Source organism: Podarcis gaigeae (assembly GCF_964106915.1).
Source record: "Podarcis gaigeae genome assembly, chromosome: 5".
In the NCBI taxonomy this organism is placed as follows: domain Eukaryota; kingdom Metazoa; phylum Chordata; class Lepidosauria; order Squamata; family Lacertidae; genus Podarcis; species Podarcis gaigeae.
The window spans coordinates 69,658,596-69,681,239 of NC_139681.1; the positions used below are offsets into that span (position 1 = coordinate 69,658,596).

Genomic DNA, 22,644 nt, shown 5'->3' on the forward strand with positions numbered 1-22,644 from the left:
AGCTTCCAACTGCCACATGGAAGTCACTCAAACACCACCTCACTTCAGATTAATGCTGAGACTCTAGACTAGAGAAATCCTATTCCCAGCTCCAGATATTGTCATGAGTCCCAGGTCTCAACATGAAGGAAAATAAGCACGCCAACCTTAGCAGCAGCAAAGCAGTGGAGGTTTCCACTCCTGCAATGGGGAGGCTTGTGAAGAGAACCCCCTACTCTGATTTCAGGCTTCCCTCTCCACCAGCCACTGCCTGGCTTCCAGCAGATAGGAAGATAAATATTTATCTTCCTTAAATTATAGAATTTATATCCCTCACAGCCAACATAAAAAGTACATTCCCGTCAGGAACATAAGGAAAGAAGGAGAGGATCCAGTTATCTTTAGTTATCTATATTTAAGATTTGAAGTCTCTTTACTTGGTGTTTTGTGTGGGTGATGCATTAAAGTGGGATGTGTGTGTACACACAGGTGTATTTGTGAAGGATATTAGAATGTCAGAGCTTAATATAGAGTTAATGGAGAAAATTCGACTCAAAAAGGAGATGAGGTCAAATGCATTCTTTCCCCTGCCATTCCCCAAACAGATTGAGAGCTGCTGTGAACCTTCTTTGTATGTTTTGAATAAGTGCGTTCCACTTTAATGAGATTTTTCTGATGCCTCCATTAGGTTTTGTCAGCAATTTACTGCTGCTTTTTACAACAAAGGCTGATTTGGGTTTTTCAACAGAATTTGCCTTCTGTAGCTTTAATAGTGACATCTTCAGCACATTCAGAATGCAGAGTTAAATTACCAGCAATTGTTTTCTACATATGTTCAGTAATATTAATACTGATACTTACTCTGAAGTTTTGGTTGCCTTTTCCTTTTTGACTGATATCCAGACTTAGTTGTGGTGAACTTGTCCCTGTGATTTAAAGTGTGACCAGCTTAGTCTGGATCTGAGCTCTTATCTCTTGCAGTTCAGTTCATTTCCTGAGATGGATGCTGTTTACTTTCCCCCAAATTCATTTATTCTGCTTGGAAAAGAAAGTTTGGAAAAGACAAGAAATAGTTCAATCCTGTACCTGTCTACACAGAAGTAAGTCTCATTCTTCTTCCTCCTCCTCTTCTTCTTCTTCTTCTTCTTCTTCTTCTTCTTCTTCTTCTTTTATTTATTAAATTTGTATACTGCGCTTCATCCATAGATCTCATGGCGGCTCACAATAGCTATTCCTAAGAACAACATCTCTTCCTCTCTTCCTAAGAGGAAATGCCAGATAATTCCAATGCAAATGGGAGCAAAAAATGCCAGTGTTCACTTATTCATCTCATACCCAGAAATCAATCCAGCAAATATGATTGGTATTCATGATTGTTGATGTTTCAGTCAATAAATAATATGTAATTGATAATGCTTCTTCCTCATTTGCATGGCATTTCCTTTGCACTGAAAGGAATGGAGTGGAAGAATGTAATGGCAACATGATAATGTAATTAATTATGCACATTATGTAACTTTGCCACAGCAGACAAGATGAATAATATCATTTATTTTATTTTGCAGAAGATGAGCTGCACTGAAATGGAAACAATACTGCATGTGACAACTACAAGGTAGAAAGGAAAACACTGCCTTCTTATAGCCATACTCACAAGTAAGTAGCAGTGCCGGATTTACATATAAGCTAAACAAGCTATAGCTTAGGGCTCCATTCTCTTGGGCCCCCCAAAAAAAATTAAAGAAAAAACACCTGGATGTACATTTCAAAAATATAAGATAAAAAACAGATGAAATAAAACCTACATACAGCAACAGTGGCAAATGGCTTTAGATACCTATAGCATATATATATATATATATATATGCAGGTTTTGGTGTCCTCGGGTGTCTTCCCGTGTAAAAGTTGGGGTGTCTAGGCGACGTTTCGACGAGGTCTCACTCGTCATCTTCAGGCTGGTGCTTTCGGCTTCTTGTTACTGGAACAGAGCGGGATCTCAATGTTTGAGTTCCTATAAATACTGTAGAGGGGGTGTGGTGTCTAGCCTCCAATGTTCTGGGCAGAGAGGAAGTTCCTCTCTATATATATATATATTCCTCTATATATATATATATATATATATAGCATATATTCAACACAAAAAAAAGTGACAATTTGTTGTTGACAAAGGACAGCTGGACATATAAAGGGCCCCATTACCTTCAGTAGTTAGTGCCTCATTGTCAAGGTGGTGTTCCCTCTTTGCAGTAACACTCCAGTACACTCAGCGTGATATTTACAGTCTTTATTAAAGGTAAAGGTAAAGGTACCCCTGCCCGTACGGGCCAGTCTTGCCAGACTCTGGGGTTGTGCGCCCATCTCACTCAAGAGGCCAGGGGCCAGCGCTGTCCGGAGACACTTCCGGGTCACGTGGCCAGCGTGACATCGCTGCTCTGGCGAGCCAGAGCCACACACAGAAACGCCGTTTACCTTCCCGCTGGTAAGCGGTCCCTATTTATCTACTTGCACCCGACGGTGCTTTCGAACTGCTAGGTTGGCAGGCGCTGGGACCGAGCAGCGGGAGCGCACCCCGCCACAGGGATTCGAACCACCGACCTTTCGATTGGCAAGTCCTAGGCACTGAGGCTTTAACCCACAGCGCCACCTGCGTCCCACAGTCTTTATTACATATATACAAAAGAACAGCTACAGTTAAAAATCATGCATCCGGACCTGTTGAGTCAGATTTGGGGAGTGGCTTCTTTCGATTCCAGCACCAACAAAGTAGGCGTGGAAACCTTGTGAGACGTCTTTGAGCTTTACATTTCATTTCCCTCCTTGCCTGTGCTGATGTGAACACTCTCCCCCCTTTCTGAGTCTGAACTTCCTTCTCCCAGCTCTGGTGGGTTATAGGACTCTTCACCATCTCTGACCCCCTGCTCCGCCTGACTACTCTCCGCCTCCTGTTCTACTTCATGCGTCATTTCCCTGTCTTCCTCTTCAGTGGTATAGTGGTTAAGAGTGGTAGATTTGTAATCTGGGGAACCAGGTTCGCGTCTCCGCTCCTCCACATGCAGCTGCTGGGCGACCTTGGGCTAGTCACACTTCTTTGAAGTCTCCAGCCCCACTCACCTCACAGTGTTTGTTGTGGGGGAGGAAGGGAAAGGAGAATGTTAGCTGCTTTGAGACTCCTTAGGGTAGTGATAAAGCGGGATATCATATCCAAACTCTTCTTCTCTTCTGACAGTTCCTGCTCTGAACCCTCCCCTGCTACTGACAATGCAGCACATTCTGGCTCTTCCCTGACACTCATCAAACCTAAATCTGGCCCTGGTAAGTAAATATGGGAGTGTAGCCCAACAGCACTATTAAGATTTCTAGAACTGTTTGCATACTTAATAAAACTCAGTTCAGTCAAGACCGTTCCCTGCTATTCTGAAAAGCGAACAAAGCACATCTTAATGCAGTATTTCAGCTGCCATTCCCCCCCCCCCAAGAGAAAAGTGGGTATTGTAATTCCAGATTAGTGGAAATATGCATGGCTTATTCATCCTGTGCATAAAACTGATAACCCATGCAGTTGGGACTGTTTATTTATTTCTTATTCATTTGTTTCAGTCTTTGTGAGTCATCTGAGTGTTTCCCATTTGTAATATGATTCTGGAAAATTATTTTGCATATGTAATAGTAAACACTTGGCACCACATCTTCGCAGAGAATGAAAATGATCTAAACAATTCCCATCGGCCTAATGAGCAGAAACGGTGACTGGAACTGTGGCTAAAATTTTGGCAGCAGAAAACCGACTTGCATCATCTGTACTTTTGACTAGCAAGCATCTTGGGAATCAATTGACATAGCTTTGATTGCAGCTTAGAAAGGCGTAAGGAGGGAATCTGGTGTCCAAAAGACAACTCCCTGATATTGTCACAACCAACAGCCTAAACAATATTTTAGGTTTTTAATAAATAGATTTAGAATGAAAAAAAATTATATACTTCATCTGGGCAAGATGAAAGTATTCTGTTAGTTCATTTAGGATTATTTTCAACCCAATATACAACAACAACAACAACAACAACAACAACAACAACAAAATGGTATAATCAGAAAATTTCAAGAGCTCAGGATAAAGAGGTGCATATTAGGTAAAGGTAAAGGACCCCTGGATGGTTAGGTCCAGTTTAAGACAACTATCGGGTTGCAGCGCTCATCTTGCTTTCAGGCCAAGGGAGCCAGCGTTTGTCCACAGACAGCTTTCCAGGTCATGTGGCCAGCATGACTAAACCACTACTGGTGCAACAGAACACCATGACGGAAACCAGAGTGCACAGAAACTTTGTTTACCTTCCCGCCACAGCAGTACCTATTTATCTAGTTGCACTGGTGTGCTTTCGAACTGCTAGGTTGGCAGGAGCTAGGACAGAGCAATGGGAGCTCCCCCTGTCACAGGGATTCGAACCACTGACCTTTTGATCGACAAGCCCAAGAGGCTCAGTGGTTTGTACCTCAGCACCACCCACATCCATATTAGGACATCTGGGAAAGTTAGGCTGGTGTATGTAATCCACTTTTGGGTGGGGCAAATGAAGCAGCACCAGCAGTTACAGAAAGGATGGTGTTCCCAACAACCAATAAGAGTCACAGCAGAACGTACTAAAATGGAGGCAATCAGGAATATCTATTGCATGGGAGGGGAGAAGGTTACTGCACGGTAAAGCAGAAAGTATTTAATAGGTGATACATGGTGTCTATAGAAATCCATACCGATTCTGTATATCCTAATGCCAGCCAGTGTTCTCTAGGCGTTCTTATCTGCTATCTACAGTAAAGGGGCATGATCTTACCTAGTATTATTTTCTGAGCTGGCTAATTGTGATGTTTTTGATACATTAAGAGGTCAATCCTACCCTGAAAATCAGTCAGATGAGCAGCCAGGTCTACCTTAACACCACAACAGATATACCACTGGGATATCCCATATAATATAACTTTATGGTGCAAGTGTGTTTGTGTCATTCACCCCTGCATGACAAACTGTGCCTGTAAATAATAAAAAATTAAAAATAAAGCTCACTATTTGTATAGCGGCAGGAAGATATAGAAATCCCAATGCAACTATCGCAATAACCATCATACACAGGTCTTCATGAATAGAATAATTGCTATTATCTGCTAATATAAATACATATCAGCCTTGCACTTGAGCATTTCCACATATGGCAATGCAACCTGACACTCCTTGTGTCAGGATAACAGACAGAAATTAACCATTACACAAGAAACATAGGTATATGAATAGTTACAGTGCAAAGCTACAGCAAATGAAAAGAGAAATCACTAAGAAGCTGCAAACACTGTTTCCATTTCTGTATCTGCACATGGTAGTCATCCTTGCTCAATGAGCTCATTAGAAAAACAAAACAGCTTTGTTTGATAATGCACCATGGTGTATGTGATACTCCATAGGGACCACGGCAAGGGTATTGTAACCTCCGGCACAGCGCATGAAATCTATGTGCTTCCCATGGAAAAAGAACGTCACGTAGCACTATACAATACAACAAATATGGAGCTAACACCCTCTGGGTTTCTAGTCTGTGATCTCACAGCTAGTAAAAATGGTGATTCTAGTTAATGTAAATACAAGATAACAAAAAATACAGGCCTTCTCCGATTTCTTTGCTTGGGAAAGCTGTACTTTTCAGTATGGTGTTATAAAAGTGTCAGGGCTGGGAGCTCTCGCTTTCCTATATAATAGAATTGTATTGTGTTGGTTTGTGCGTGTGTAAGCATATGCACACACAGGCAATACTTGTCAAAAATTACTTTTTGGAGAGTGAGTGTTAGAAATGTCATTCCTAATGTGATTTCTCCCCATAAAAGGAAAACATATTTTGATAGCTTTATTATTTATGTAGTAATGACCTGTGTTTTTAATTAGGATTGAAACAATAATATTTATGTTCAGCTGAACTACTGCTTTTTAAAAATATATTTCCGAACACATGCTGAAATGTTTGACGTCTCTTTCAGCACCCTAAAATGAAATGCAACAGGGAGGACTATGGTTATAGTTTCTTTTCTCAGCATTCAACAACTACCTTTACTGTACTGACCAACAAATTCAGTGTCAAATATGCATTGATTAGAAGTAGCAGTTACAGTTTCAGCAGTAGTGGCAGCAGCAATGCTGGTATAAATGTAATATAAAAGATGAATACAAACCCAAGTCATCTCTGGGCAATGAAGAGTCAGGTTGGATGAACTGGTCTGTCTCTGCCCTTGTGACTTTTGCATTGCTCATAAGTAAAACAAAACAAAACAAACAAACTCCTTGTGAAAATTTTAGTACTAATTTCACCAAATACCCAAATTTTTGTATGCAATTTCTCCTTATATACACATTTGGCAAAGCATTTCTGCCTAATATAATGCATTTTTGTATGTTATTTTCACCCAGATGCATGTTTTATACACATTAGTTGGTGGGAAATCTGCATTGCAAAATTCAGAAAAGTGCAAATTCAGAAGAATGGCAATGCTTTGGTTTGCATATTGTTTTGCAAACTGCAATTAGGTAGGTTCACTTTTAAATATGAGCTGAATTGAATCCCCCCCCCATCCTTACATTTCAGAGACAAAAGGGAAGAGTCAGACATCAGGATGCTGCTCTTCGCATCAGCCATGCTTCGCCTAGCATGTAGTTACACTCTTATTCTGAGTCAGACCAATTGTCCATCTAGCTTAGCCCACCCAGAAGCAGATTACTAGAGTTTTGATGTTATAATTCCATGCAGCCAGCCAAATGCAGAATTGCCCCTGGGCTTGGCTGGCAGTTCGTGATCACAATTTTCGAAGGTGATGCTGAGAATGCTGTTGCTTCGTGTATATGAGCAATTTCCCTTATGCTCTCCCCTCTCCCTTTGGCTATCATGATGTGAACCTAGAAGTAAGCATAAGTTTGATGGGTTTCTTGGGACGATGGTGTCTGTAGGCCCTTTCAGCCAAGCATTTCTCCATTATCCGGAACCCTTTAACTGCTGGGAATGCCTTTGGGATTTTATGCATGCAAAAATATGTGCCTTTCTTCTGGGACATGGATAGCAGGCATGCTATATTAATAGCAGAATGTAAAATATGGGTTTAAGTAAAGCCCACCCCTCCTTTTGGCATTAGCTCTGGTCATTGAACCCTTTCCCAGAAGCTGGGATGGGCTATGCTTTGTAATTGTTTGGGGAGGAGAAATATTATGAAATTTCTTTTGTATAATTGAGGTTGATATTTATTGTTCCAAAAATGTGCAAATCATTTTGCTGATTTCATATTTTTCTGGGCAGACTACTCTGAGAATTATTAACGTCCATTTCTGGAACTGCTATGAAATAACCAAGGCTAACATGACCACAATGCTGGAGGAAAAGGCCATAATATCACTATTTATTTCTTTGGGATAGACATGATATGCTTTAGCTTCCCCTTTGCCTTGTGTTTTTATTCCCACCCTCTAAGTTCAGTAGAAGTTAAACATTTGGTTCCTCCTTTGAACTTTCAGGGAATTTCTACCCTCTTGTCTAAGCTGCCTTTTATAAATCGAAATTTGTTTATTGAATGTTTAGAATAATATAACAAAATAACAGAGAGAGACACACATCAGAGGGAACCACAAACACAGAATAATTAGGAGATCAATAAACTATTCAGGAATACATAAATGACTTTACAATGACCTTCTCCAATAAAAGAGATGAAGAGTGTATAGGCCATGCAAATCCTAAATGCTAGTTACAGTGCCAAGTGAATTCAAGTAGGCTGGCAATGTTGACTTAGCTGTTCTAATTGTGCTGAGCTTGGCAGATCACAGAATAAAAGAACAGTATGGAGAACAAAAGGCACAAGCACAACAAAGAAATATGCCTAAAAGAAATAGACTTGAAAGAAACAGTTGGGAGAGAAACAATAAATAGAATCAGGAAGTTAAGTCTGCATAGAAAATAAAATACGTAGCAGTATGATAAGTTTTCCACCAAAGCTTAAAGTCAAGTTTATCACACTGCTGCTACTTTAAAACACTTCCCCCACAGGAGCTGAACTTACAGTTTCCTTTTGTATGCCATCCCATCAGGAACTGCTGTGAATCATAGCTAGGGCCTTTGAATGTCAATCTGACAGACTTCGCTTCTATATGCACTTGATGGCAGATCAGGGCAACATGAAAGTGGTCTGCTTTCAAGAATTGCTCCCTCCTAGTTTTTCAGCCAAGGAACCAAGCATGATATGGAAACATGCACAACAGGAGTGGTTGTTGGGGTTGGGCAGAAGTACTTACCTGACCTCCCAGCAGTGGAGTCACTGCTGCAAGACAGTGGGAAGGTGGTGCAGTGCAAATATACCAGCAGGAGTGCTGGATTGACTCAGCCAGTGTATTTGCACCACACTGATTGTACCACTGTCTATCTCCCCCTCCCCTTCGGATATGCAGCAGCAACTCACATGCTGGGAGGTCAGGTAAGGGCCTCTGTCCCACCACACTACCTGCTTCTGATGGATAAGGATCAGGAGCCGTCACCTGACCTTTTCTGGGTTAGTGGCTGAAGTGGATACCTTGGATAGCGTGGTCCACTCAAGTCAACAGTTCATTTTTCTGCTGCAGTCCTGACATCATTGCACCTAGGAGCTCCATGAAAGCAGGAGTTTCCCTTGTTCTGTAATGGCAAAGAATATGCCACAAAGAACATTTTACCAGTTACATCCCCTTGACACCAATGTGTTCATTATTACGTCTGCAGCGTACTAATGAACATTTATGCATACATTGGGGAAATTGTTGCTTCCAACATATATTCTTTCTGAACAAAACAACTGGAGGTGAGGTGATCAGGAAGATTCTGTACAGTGTGTCCAGGCCTATGTTTCTATCTGCACAGCCCAATAGTATGAGGGAGTCACTACATTTCTTTTCATTCTGGATGACATTTTATGTTAAAGAGCATGACAGCTTAATTTCAGTTAAGCACTGCTAACAATAGGAATTCACACAGAAAGCCAGCAGTCATGCAGTCATTGATCGTGTATGTAAATGATGTAGCCCATTGTGCTTGGTCATTGTGAAGATTCTCATTATAAAACCTTCCCTCCTGTCACCTACGTGTGTGACAGACATTAGCAAATATACTTTATGCAGCCACGTCAAAGCTGGCACCATCAAGACATTTTCATCCGGGAAAGAATCACGTAAGTTGTTGTTTGTTGCTGCCGTGAGGCACTGAGAATTCTAGCGAATGCCCATTAGGGAATAATCTGTTCTGAACCTTAAAACATACTCCACTCAAATTCTTTTTGACCATTTGTGTCTCTCCCCCACTCTCTTTCAATCCAGGGAACAGAAGACATGACTTCTTCCTGATATTTGTGCAGAGTCAGGAAGCCCAACCCATCACAGACATCTACCCAGTGCTATTTTTCTAGAAAAAGAGGTGTGGGAACTCACTCTTGTTCTCTTATAATGGCAATGGCGCCCACCTGAGAGGTGCCAGAACTGAGTTCTGGTGAGTTCTGGCTGAAAACCCCCCTGCATCTACCCCATCTTTTCATTACCTAACAATTTTAGCTGGCTTTAAATAGTACAACTTGGTTCTTAAAGGACCCCTGCTGATATTTCCTCCAACCCACAGCAAATCTCCTATTTCCTCTCAGTTCCTGGAATACTACCAGGTGACATTTGCCCAGAATTCCCTCCAGTTTTGCTAGTTTTAACCACAGGAAAGGGTGCTTCTTGATCTGGCTCCATGTAGCATCTAGACTGCCAGTGTTCTCTTGCAGCGTTCCTGCAGCCTTGCTTCCTCTGCCTACATTCTTATATGATCATAGAGAGGCTGGGGAAAATTCCGACGGCCAATTGCTGCCACACCCAGCTTCTACCACATTCACATCCCATTGGTTGATGGAGCAGACATAGTCCCAGCTATGCCAGACTTCCCACATACCCTCCTGCTATAGCTCATACTTGGAGTGTGATTCTGTGGAAGGTTAGGGTGGGGTGGGTTTTTAAGTAAATTTAAAAACAGTGTAATAACAAAATGTAGTCCCGTACATTCTCAAATTTATTGAAAGTGGCCTTGCACCGAGTTGAACCATTAGTCTATCTATCTGAGTGTTGTCCACTCTATACTAGGCGACAATTCTTCTCCAGAGTTTTGGAGAAGAGACTTTCTCAGCCCTGCTTGGAGATGCCAGAGATTAAACCTGGAACCTTTTCTACCACTGCACTATAGCTCTTCCCCATAGAGGACTGCTGCTGCTGCCCAGGACTGACCTGCTGGGAGCCTGAAGGGCCCTGCCCTGCCTCTCTCCACCTGGCTTGGGGCGGGGGCTGGAGGGCTCCATAAAGGACTGCTGCTGCTCAACAGAGATGGATACTTTTAAATATTTTTATTTTTTATCTATATCATTTTTAATTGTTATTGATATCAATGTTGTATTTTTTTAGTTTTAGATTTTATGATTTATGTGGAAATTGTTTTCCATTTGGTTGTGTACCTTTTGATGTGCTTTATTTATTTATTGTTTATGACCTTTGTTATGTTGGTAATTATGTAAATCTTGTCATGCTGTAAGCCGCCTTGAGCATTGTTTTAACTATGGAAAGGCAGCATACAAATAAAAAATGATGATGATGATGATGATGGTGATAATGTTTTGACTGTTAGACAAAATAGCCTCTCACCTCAGTTTTTGCCTTAACTTCAGAATGACCACTGATAAATGCACCAAGGAGAAGTTTGCTGCCCTCATATATAGTTGATTTTGAACTCATTAAAAATTGAATACAGAAATACGTCTCTGAATCAAGATGTCCAAATACAGAGAAGCCACGAGAGCCTGCTGTTCTGTAAAGTGCACAGGGAATGGGTTTTGATTTGTATCCAGCTAGAAATAATATATTGTTTAAAAGCAGTGCAAGCAACAACAAACCTCACCAAACTGACACCCCATTTGAATTGGTTTGTTGAACATCTCTCAACAACGATCCTCACCATGCTCTTCCTTTCTTTCCCCCTCCAAGTAAAATAAACATTTTTGTGAGTATTTCGACCAAGGGCAAAAAGCAATTCTGGAAAGAACTTTTCATTAAAATTGTTAAGTTCAACAAAATCATTTGCTTCGGAGTCATTTTGGAAAGAAAAACAAATAAATTTTGCAACTGTTTTGCTTACCTTGAAATGGGCATTTTTATCTGTAATTTGAGAGGGGGGGTAAAACAAAATTTTATGTGTGTGCTGTGTGGAGGAGCGATCAGAATGAGTGCCATTTTACTTTTCTTATTTGTGATGTATATAGGATTAGACTTATAGTGTCCATATTTCCAGTGCCCTGAGTTTGACTGACAGATCCCTGCAAATTCAGAAATGCTTCATGCGGATTTTACATGGATATACGCTTCAATTGGGCATAGTCCTATGTAAGTGCTATAGGCTGTAGCCCAATATGTGAACGTCAGCTGAAGGGAGATATAGAAACAACAACAACAATAATAATGGAATTTATTGGGTTGTTTTTTTTGAAAACTTAACATTTTCTAATGAAAAGAAATGTTTAATAGAGACTTTATTCAAGATACTATTCTTTGAGGTCAACCAGTTTCCAGACTTTACGGTCCTTTATGCTTCCTGTTCAGCCTGCAACGGTATTATTAGCATTTTATCAGTCAGAAGCTGAACCGTCTTCAGATGAGAATCAGGTTAGTTCCTGTAAATTAATGATAAAATCTTTGTCATCTTGAGGCTGACAATATCATTGCTAGTAAGATATGTGGTATTTGTATCAGCAGTCGATTGATGCTGGTAACACATTTTCCTTTAAGCAAAAACAGGTAAGTTTATTGGCATTTGAGATAGAATTGTTGTTTGGCTGGGGGGGACAGAAGTAACTCATAGCTGTTACCAGAGGCGTAGCGTGGGTTGTCAGCACCTGGGGCAAGGCAAGTAATTTGCACCCCCTAACCCGTGGATTTGCGCCCCCTAACCCTACCCCCCAGATGTTGCGTCCGGTGCGTCTGGCTCCCCCTGCACCCCCCACGCTACGCCACTGGCTGTTACAATTACAAAGCAATTTCCAATTTAGGTAACGACACGTTTGTCTCCACCCGCTTTTTCTGTAAAGACGGCTTGGGAATCTGATTCCCCAAATGGAGGCATGGAGTGGAGGAATTATATGAGCAGCCGGGAGGAGGACTGGAAGCTAGCTATCTTAAGACAGCTCTGCTCCCATCTTGTACTTCACTCTTGCCATGCCCTCCTCCCTTAAAACAGTGTGGACTGTGCTCATCACCTTTTTAAGGGACTGAGTAGGAATTTTTGGAGGGAATCTTCAGTAGGCCCTTAAGACTCTTCATCTTGCCTGTTTCACACTTCTGGGGTTATAATTGGGAGAGGTGGTTCACTAATTTGGTTACATATTTGGCATTCAGTGTGGGTAAAAGGAGAAATTCTAAAAACACGAAGAATGGTTATTGGGTTAAGGACACTCCTTAGTTTCTTTCTATTGCCTTTGGCTTGTTTGGTGCACTTTAGGCCTGAAGAGCACATTTTGATGAACAGTGGACATGATCAGGGTACACGTGTTAGGTTCACATACTCAAGGCTCACTTAGCAAAAATGGAGTGATTTGCTCCCAAACCTTGACTGGGAATTCACAGACTGAAGCTGTAAACATGCCCAGAAGATTGGAGGCATGTGTTGCTACCAGATTTAGCCACAACATTCCCGCCCCCCCTATTTTCTGAATTTGTCTAATCAGATTACAGTTTTTCTATATGTTATATGACCATTTCTACAAGCTTTTTGCCTCTTGAGTCTTCTTTATGGGTGTGTAGTCAGTTGCCTTAGTTGCACTAAACCTGGCAGGACTTAAACATTAAACCCTTACAATAAGGAGGCTATCTACAATCTTTGAATCTGAAAGATTGATCTTTGGCTTCATAGCCACTGAGGAAAGCTTCTTACATCTTTGATATTCATTTTATATGTGATGTGCAAATCAGACCGTGACTGCAATATCATAGTTTGGAAAAGGTCATTCTTGCCCTGAGCCCTTATTAGAGATGGGGATAAACACAAATGAATAAATAAAAAAGGTGAAAGGAGGGAATTAAAAACCTTGTACCAGTTCTTCGGCCTTTTTTTTTATTTGAAGTGATCTGCTGTTGCTGTTTATAATAAGCTCTCAACATATGTTGAAGCTGTATGAGTCTGATGTTTGACATAATATGATTAGGGTAATCATGAGCCGGATAAATTCACACACACCCCTCTACTATCGGCCAGAGACATTACAGCTCCTCTGCTATGAAATATGCCTATTGCTGCTCCTGTGAGACAATGGGAAGAATCTCCCCTCCCAAGGGCCATCCCAAGACATTTTGGCACCTGAGGCAAACAAAAAATGAAAACCTTTTCATTGCCAGAGAAGAAGGGGTGAGTGAAGATCTGTATCAGGAACAAGAGGGGAAGAAAGATATACAGTGGGATGTGCTGCCCCTGTGGATTCTGCTGCCTGAGGTGGTTGCCTCACCTTGCCTCAGATTTGGGCTGGCCCTGTCCCTCCCTGTCATTTACATTATCAGCAGGGAAGCCCAATGTTTGATTTGAAGGATGTGAATTAAACAACATTTATGGTAAGGGGATTCCAACAGATGAAGGGAGATGAGGACTCCCAACATTTGTCACCGGACAAATTGTTAGCTAAGGTGTGCAAAGATTCCAAGGCAACAATCCTAAAGATTCAGAAGTCAGGAGAAAAATGCTGGATGACCCTCAGCAGCTTCTAGTCATGCCTATATTTTCAGAATCACACTCATTCCTACAATGCTCCTGCCATTGCAAAGAGTTCAGGCAAACTGGTGTACTGGCTAGCACTGTGATTCAGGAAGTTCTTGCCTTAGATTTCAGCTGAGATCAGTTTAGTGTGTGGTATTCAGCCCCTATCTGCAGTATGAACACTAGCCTGCCTTAGAACTTTGGCTTCAAACAGTTAGAAAAAAAGCTGACCATAAATGCCAAATCAAAGCTTCCCATTTCAAAGATACACTAAGTTAAATAGAACACAGCTAAGAATATGCTAAGAAAGAAATATGAAGAGCTTATGCTGCAATCATGTGCATGTGTACTTGAATGTAAGCTACATTGGTTTGAAAGGCCTTACTACCAAGTAAGTGTGCATAGGTCTGCAGCCTCACCATCTTTTAGCATTAGCTAGAGCATAGGCTTTGTTGTTGTTTTTATTATTATTAGCAAACTCTGAAAACCTCACTGATTTATTTAGCAACCACATCATACCTTTAGGCTATATTTTATATGCCTCCTGCCCCTCCATAGTAATGTTTCCTCATTTCAGAAAAGAAAAGAAAAAATCTCAGCCTTCTGCTGCAATTACTGAATGGTATTATACACTTCCTCCTTGTAAAAATAAAAAAAGAAGAAGAAGCAAATATTCTTGCTACTGAGAGGAAGGGTGGTTGAGAATATATTGTGCCTTTCAGAGCCACATTTCATCTTTTCTTCATTCCTCCCTTTCATCTTTCTGCCAGCTGATGGGCAAATTCCTGTAGAAGAATATTTATGCTTGTAATTCTCCAAAGCCTACTTGCTGATTTTTTGCAATCTTGAAAGTGCTGTTCATACATTCTCTACCTTCACAGTGAATGCAGACTACAGCATATCCAGAGAGTTCCACTCCCTTCTTCATAGTATCACAGGCACTAAATAACTCACCCCACAGTCTATTTATGGAAAGAAGAAAGCCCTAGCAGCAGGATGTCAGTGTCAGTTTTTCATGGGGTTCTCAGAATGTCATTTCCTTGGCACGAATGTTAGTGTAATTAAGTATTCTCCATGCAGCTAAATTGATTCTCCAGCCTGAAGTTTATAAACTTAAGCATTTCTTTGTGAATGCATCGCTCATCTGCAAAACACTGGGCCTCCTTCTGCAGCACACTAAATTTTCATAGAAACTTGCAGGAGCTGCCAGGTTATGAAAACAGAGGCTACTGATATACAGCAAAGGATACATGAGTTGTTCTGTTATTTCTATTCTAATTACACTTGTCGACAAATACTTGATTCATGTCAAGAAGGATTGTGAGAGTAGTAGGAATAACTCAAATCCTGGTAAGGGGATGGAACCAATGCAACTCATTGCAGTTTATAGTATGGCAGGCTATACTGTTTTCTCCAAGATCCTAGACTTTGCCATAGTGGAATAGTTGCACCACCCTGTGGCTCCATTTCCAGTAAGATCTATCTATAGTAAATTGTGTGAGTCCTTTCTAATGAGTTTATTCATTCATAATAGCGAGAGACAAAAGAATGCAGTCTTCCTACCGATTATGGCATTGTTCCAACTGAGCTCCTCCTCCCTCCCTCCCTTGCAACAGCATTTCTCTTTATAGTGTCCGCCCATAGCCAACTGTCTTTGGGTCCTTTGCTCTTGCACTCTTAGTGAACACAGAGTTCTGGGAGAAGGGAGGTCAGAAATGCTCTGCGGTGATAATGTGTCAGCTGGCTGCTCTGTCTCTGTCTCCCCCTTCTCATCTCCTAACACCTCCCAACTCTTCTGCTTGCCTGTCTTTGTGCTGTGACCTCCCTTAAACCCCTGCTGTAAATCAATACTGCTTTCCTCTGGAAAGCATCAGGAGAAAGGGGGGGGGGTGCTCCATTCCTCCTCCATCTCATCCCCTTCAGTCCAGTCCCTGTCACCTTGTTTCCCATGCCAACCCAGTGAGGGCCAATGATGGCATGGAAAGTGGCCATGACAGCAGCTTGTGGTTCCCAATATACAGGTTTAACTATTAGTATTTCTTCTTTCAAAATATTTTCAAATACATTTGTAGCGCAGCGAAACATCCTGCATATTAAGAGTAGCTAAAAGTCACTTAAAGTGTATTGTCTTTTATTGTGCAAGCGTCTTGGGCACAAAGAAGCAAATTTATAAATCTTAAACATACTGAGTTTTTCAAACCTTCACCTCCACATAAAATTATTTGCTTTAATACCAAGTAAAGTTGTTGGTAACTATTGAGACATGCTTGGAGATAAAGAGACCTTAACAAAATCCCTCCATGCACATGGAGGTAGCGGTGGGATCACACCAGTACTGCCACTACTGACGTCCTACTGGCCTCACTCTCAGAACTCTGCAAATATTTGATGTACTTAGAGACATCTAATTGGTTGTATGTTGATAGTTACCCTTTTCCAGACCTACAGCTCTCCATACACTCAGGTCTGGAGGTAAGGCCACTGGGGTGTGATGATGTCATTGGCAGCAACAGTAACATGATCCTGTTCTACATATGGAAATAATAAACCACTACTCCATTTATGAACATATTAAAAATTGCCCACACACACACAAACACACACACACACACACGTAGATAGATATGGTATCATTGGGTATTTCTGAGTGCAACACTGGTGGAATCATTCTGATATGGTAGATATTACCTTACACCTAAAGTGGACATCTCACTTTGCTTCACGCAGAGAAGCCAGAGTTATGCAGAGGAAATAAGGAAATAAGTAGGTGCTGCCATGGTTATAGCCTTTCATGAGAAGCAGTTTGCTTATTTGTTTCATCAATTTATATACTGTTTAGCCTCAACATTTCAAAGCACGGTACAATAAGATTACAATTAAGTTTTCACATGCTCAGACTTTTTTCAGCTGTGGGACTCATGTGAATACAGAGCCATATGGAGTATGTATACATCTGTGGAAGACTGACACTGATATCAAAACATTGGTGGGTTGCAGCATCTTTCAGGGAAATGAGAAGGTGTACCCAGGAGTGGGGGGAAATACTTCAGGAAAGAGGTCGGAACAAATGAGGGTCTAGTTTTATGCATAGTAAGGTATATATTAATATAATTTATATCCCAACCTTTGTCCATAGTAGGTCTCAGGATGGGTAATGAAAGAGAAAGTAAATACAGCAATCAATATTAAAATCAGTAAAATGAACCAAATCCAGATCTCCTTGAGATGTAAAATCAGTCAACAAGAGATAAATGGTGATAAGAGACGAATGATGATAGCAATAGGGCGTGACTGGTTCTGCTTCAAAATAAATAAATCCCCCACTCATCACCTTCTTGCACAATGAGTTCTAAAATAGGACATCTGGAATTCACATGGCCCCATTAGAAATCTACAAATAGTATGGACAGGGAGAAAACAAATTCAAACAAAACAAATGCTTAAGATCAGTATATGATTTCAAAATGCTGAATTTTCACTTCCCCTTATTTGTCTTGCCCCCGTCATCTTTATTTTACTTATGTCAGCATAATAATAGTTCCCCACTACCAGCAGGGGAAATATAATTGACCACATCTTTGTATTAGAATCGGCTGTTTAGCAGACTGATTTCTGTTTGCTCCATTAGCCACTCATACTGATGCATAGATACCACCCACACCTTGAACTTCATATATCCAGAAGGAGTTATAAAACCTAAAATGCCTACTATTTGCCTGTTTGCTCAAAGAACGGAAAGCCCCTAAGGAGATTTAGTGTTTATGTACAGAAATAGGATTTTGCTTCTGTTGTTTTGTGAACATAATTTCAGGCTTCTGGAGGACAGGTTTTGGAACAAGTCTCTAGATGGAAAGGAGTAAAAATAATTCACTTTTTTCCACTCCTTTAATTCAGGGATTCTGGAGTGGGCATCAAAATTACACTCAGATTGGGTTTCGAAGACTTTGTTTTTCCTTCAACAAAGCCAGCTGCTGAAATGTTAATGGAGAAAGTATGGGTAGTTCTAAACATATTGCATGCCAGTGGTGACTGAAACCAGTTGGGACACTGGAATTATTACCAACTGGCATTTTTAACAATGAAAAAATAAATGAAGTCAGGCTCAGTGAGGGATTACCGGGGAGAAGACGTAAGAAAGGCAAATGTTTGCATTAAGGTGTAGTTAGGGCAAAATGAGGCTGAAATACGGAGCAGAAAACAACAGGAAAGCAAAGTGGGGGGGGGAGTGAGCAAGAAGAGGGGTCTTCCATCAAGGAGAGAGAGCTTGCAGTAAATGAAAAACATCAAGCATTGTCTGGTCTTGCCAATCAGCCTGTGAAAAAAGACTGCCCAGAAGGAATGATTATAGCTTTAGAGCTGTGATTGCTCCTCCTTGCCTCTGAGTGCTCATTAGGAAGTATCTTACTATTCCTTTCTTTCCTGCAGATCTATAAGATGCTCCTAGGTTTCGTTAACTGATGGGGGGGGGGGAAAGAGAGAGAAACCATTCTACGGATGCTTGTGGTACCACTAGTACACTTAATTAAAATGCCTTGGAATGAATGAGATCTTTTTCCCAGGCATCCCAAAGTTTTCTAAGACTCTGTTAAAACCAAACTTCCTTGTAGGCTTGTCGTGTCCCTAGGCCACTGTATCCATATTTTATTTTTTGAATCCAAAAGAGTGCATCAAATGTGTGGGTGTCTCCCTTTTCTTCTTCATGACCTCGTACACATCCGCAGCATACAATACAATAGGGCATTGTTAAACACATGGTTGGCATGTGATCAACTTCCATTTTTTATTTTACTGTTGAGTGATTTGTTACAGTAGATAGAAATCATTCAGTACCACTGACAAATAGCAGACGGTCCATAGCTCTGAATTACTTGTGGGCAATTTTTGTAATGAATGGAGACTTAATTTCAGCTCTGTTGTCTTGGGAGCGCCAGATGGAATTATGTAGGACTGAAGGAGAAAGGAAAGAGGCAGGGGGGAGACAGAGGAGGGGGAGACATTTAGGATTGCATAACAATTTACATTGCAGGTTTGCATTAGAGACATTTTAGTGCTAAATCTTAAAGGGAGTTGCATGTGAAGACCCCCAAAACCACCCCCAAATTAAGACACAATAGACACTGATTTTAGTTTAAGGTTTTTGGCATTAATTTTTGGGCACAACTTTATCGATTACAGCATGTGAGTGGTTGCTTAGGCATTGGTTCCAGACTACCTGAACCTGCACAGAGGCAGGAACAGGACTGATACTGGGCACCACCATAAGTCAGTAAGGGAAAGCATTCTGGGGGAGTGAGAACTCCTTCGATCTCACAGTTCACCCCAGATGCTCCCAGGGGCTCTGGTGGGGCCCTAGCCCCTTGACAGGGTTTAGACAAAAGCAAGGCGAGCCCCTGGATTCCTTTAATGGAATTCCCTAGCAGCAGCAATGGAGGAGCAGCCACAGCCAGCCACATCCCCTCCCCAAAACATTGAACCAAATGTCTAACCGTCAACCTTACAAAGTTGTGACAATTTGCTACATGGTAGGCAAAAACCAAGTGGCACCAGCAATCAGCCAAATGGCAAAATTCCTATTGGGCCCTTGCTCTAAAACAGATGATCCCTAGACAGGCATAGCAAGGCCATAAGAACAACCCTAAATATAGGGAGAGGAGGGCGGGTGATGCGCTGTACGTCACAAGAAAGCGAAACTCTCTAGCGATGTGCAGCAGCTTAAGTAGCCCCTCAGCTGCCAATAGACAACCCAACTGACCAAATTTCTGCCCCAGCAACAGAGGGGCAACCAATGGGGTGTTGTGGCCATCCAAACGGTCCTGCCCCACAACAGGGAGGTAGTTTCTGGTGATCTCACCGCAACACATGCCCTCCATGATGGAGGACCCGACTAACCAACAAGCATGCAAAGAAATGCAATAAAAATTGGCTGTCAACTAAAGAACCATTATCAAAGTAAAGGTCCCAATTAAAATAACACATTTAGTCAATTTTATATTGCAATGATTTTAAAACTTGAGGCTGAGCCAAAAATGGGTATTTCCATGAAAAAAGCAATGGTGTGTGATGGGGTCCTCAGACATAAGCAAGGAAAACCACATGCTTCCAGAAGAGGCAGTCACCACACCAGCATATTTCAAGGGTTCTCGGTCAATCTGACCTGATGGAAATTCCTTGCTGAAAAGGAATTCCTTTTTTGAAAGGTTTTGAAAAGTTACAATGCCAACTGATATTTTCCCCTTTTGTAAAGGTTATGAAAAAGACTAAGCTCCATGTGGGAAATATTAGCACATTGCTTTAATGCATTAATAGAACACACACACATATTCTGGTGTAAAAGAGACATAAAAACCTGTTAGAAAGAAAACAAGATGCATTGAAAGGAAAATGTAATGAGCCACATCCATAACAATTCTTACATTATGCCCAGCAGCCGTTTATACATGAAAGCAGAGAGAAATTGAAGAGCGTTAATGCTATTCATCCCCAAATGACAGCTCTCACTGCTAAGTTTTGAGGACACGGAAGGCATCAAATAAAATAGGTACCTCAATGCTCCCCAGTGACTACAACGCATACCGGAATCCAAAACTATATCCAGATATTTGGCAAGCAAAATGACTTCTAAACTTGTCTCCATTATTTTGCTCCTCTGAGAAAAGAAACACATAACGAGGCTGGGAAAGCTTTTAAAGTCTCCTTTCTTCAGGCTGAGCTTTGTTAATTGTATATTTTCAGATCTATTCCTGTGGTCATTTTGCAGTATCAACCACCGGGGTGTGGGTGCAGGGGATAAATGTGTTCCAACATTGGGGATGGGGAAGACATTTTCTTTGATTCACCCACTTATTTCATACTTCTCCAAACGGTAAGTTAACAGAAACTGTATTTTGAAATTTGCACTTTTTGGAATGTTGCTGTGCAACCAACCAATCAACGTGTATGTTGACTGAAAGTGTGCAAAATGCATATGTCGATAAAAGTAATATACAAAAATAATATGCAATATACAAAAATGCATTATCTTAGGAAAAAATACTCACAAAAAGTCAAATTTTCACTTAAAATGCTTACTCGTTCTCATGACAATGCCCTCACACCCCCCAAATTATTCAAAGTGCTGCAGCCATGTGCAGATCTGAATTTAAAATTGAAGAAGAGGGAATGAGAAACGGAGAGAAACCAAAACTGACAGATTCATTCATCTCTACCAAATATCTCCAGAAATATGCCTAAGTGAGATCAGGGAGAGGGGAGATTCAGTGGCTGAACCCAAGCTCTGGTACTTTTTCTCAAAGGAGTTTTTCTCTAGGATGATCAGAAACTTCCTTTTTTAGGTTGTTCACTTTTTGAACTGCTTTTAATTGCTACTTTAAAATACTATAGTATTTTAGAATTATAACATATTGCTATACCAATCCAAAGAGGTAAATTATTTACCCAGGCTTGGTTGCCTATAGAAGCCAATTAAAGCAGAATGGTGCCATGTAATTATTTATTATTGTTTACAATTAATATACCTCTTGATTGTAAAAAGAAGTAAAAAACATAAATGTGGCAATATTCATGTTTATTCATAAATATAGAGGTTGGACACAAATGGAGGCACAACTTAAGCAGTCCAACAGAGAGCCAACAGGCACTGTATCTACAATAGATTCTGAAGAAGTAACACTCAGCATCCCAGCATGGTCCAAACTCGGTTGTCTGTAGCTCCGTGCAATTGGAGTCATATGAAGGAGAGAATGAGAACATGCCTGTTGAACCCACTCCTCCATCATGTCCTCAGCATTTGGCTCCACCACTCTTCATATTTTAGAGGGGGGAAGTCTGAACTAGAGAGTCTGTTCTATATGCTTAGGCTTCCTGCATTATTTAAACCTGAAAATCAGGGGTTAAAAAGATGTGGGAAACCTCCATAGATGCAGAAGACTCTCCTCTTCCAATAGTTGCCTTCCATGACTTGATAAAACTGTGATGGAAGGACCAGAGAGGCTCTATTGTCTTTTTCATTCTTTGGAGTCTTCCGAGTCCCATTGAAGGAAGGTTGGTTGTTCTCAGTTTATTCGGTGGTACTGAACTCAAAACAGATTTTTAATTCGATGCACAGTGATTAATAATTTTATCCACTCTTTTCCTTCCTGCCACTGAGAGATTTGTAATTATCCTTCTTATACACAAAAAAATCTAGTCCGAAATAAACAAAGGGAGCAAAGGTGCATTCTGATTCCAAGTCAAAGAGATCCAGGCAAACATTTTGTGTGTTTTCTTCAAGTGTTGTGTTCAAATGGAAGGCCCCAGGAATACAATGCTAAACATGAGTGATGCCGACAAACAGAAGCTCTTAAAAGAATCGGAAAGAGCTTTTGCCAAAAGGGCTGCTCGTATTTGATCAAATAAACAGTGTATCTAGGAACCAAAGTAAAGTTAAATGACTCTCAAATAAACTACAGTAATTTGTACTCTAGGAACATCGTTATTGCAAGTGCCTCAGGAAGAGAAATCTTTCTTTTTAAAACAACAATTGCCATGTAGCTTCTTTAGATAGCAGGGCATTGCTAATTTTTCTAGCACCCGTGGTCACTAAACATAGGTTGGAAGTTTGTAACAAATGTGTAAATCAGTGTGAAGCAGCTGGGACTATCTCCTCCTCTGCAACCCTGAAGTTCTAGTGAAGTAACCTTGGGGTGCCTTATTATGTTATGGAGATACAGGAGGTTTTAATAGGGCTTGATTGTAAACTTTTAATGGGTGTTGTCTACAGACCAAGGGTGGTGTCCATCATAATGGAAGGCTCTTTAATCCAGTGCAACCTTTCTTCTCTAGAATGAAGGGAGTTTGACAATTGCCTCCCCCTCTATGGCCTCCTCCAATG

General features: G+C 40.9%; 1 long non-coding RNA gene across 4 annotated transcripts; it reads left to right on the plus strand.

Annotated features, from left to right (window-relative positions):
* The first annotated feature begins 2 nt into the window (after positions 1–2).
* Positions 3–10,793, plus strand: LOC310846115. 4 transcript variants are annotated; one of them, XR_014565136.1, is made up of 5 exons: positions 4–1,079; positions 1,186–1,635; positions 3,206–3,291; positions 9,338–9,506; positions 10,133–10,793. It is a non-coding gene; the product is annotated as an uncharacterized lncRNA (long non-coding RNA). The 4 variants fall into 4 exon arrangements; XR_014565137.1 differs by having other exon boundaries at positions 6–1,079; positions 1,186–1,342; positions 1,545–1,635; positions 9,338–10,793; XR_014565135.1 differs by having other exon boundaries at positions 3–1,079; positions 9,338–10,793.
* The last annotated feature ends 11,851 nt before the right edge of the window (positions 10,794–22,644 follow it).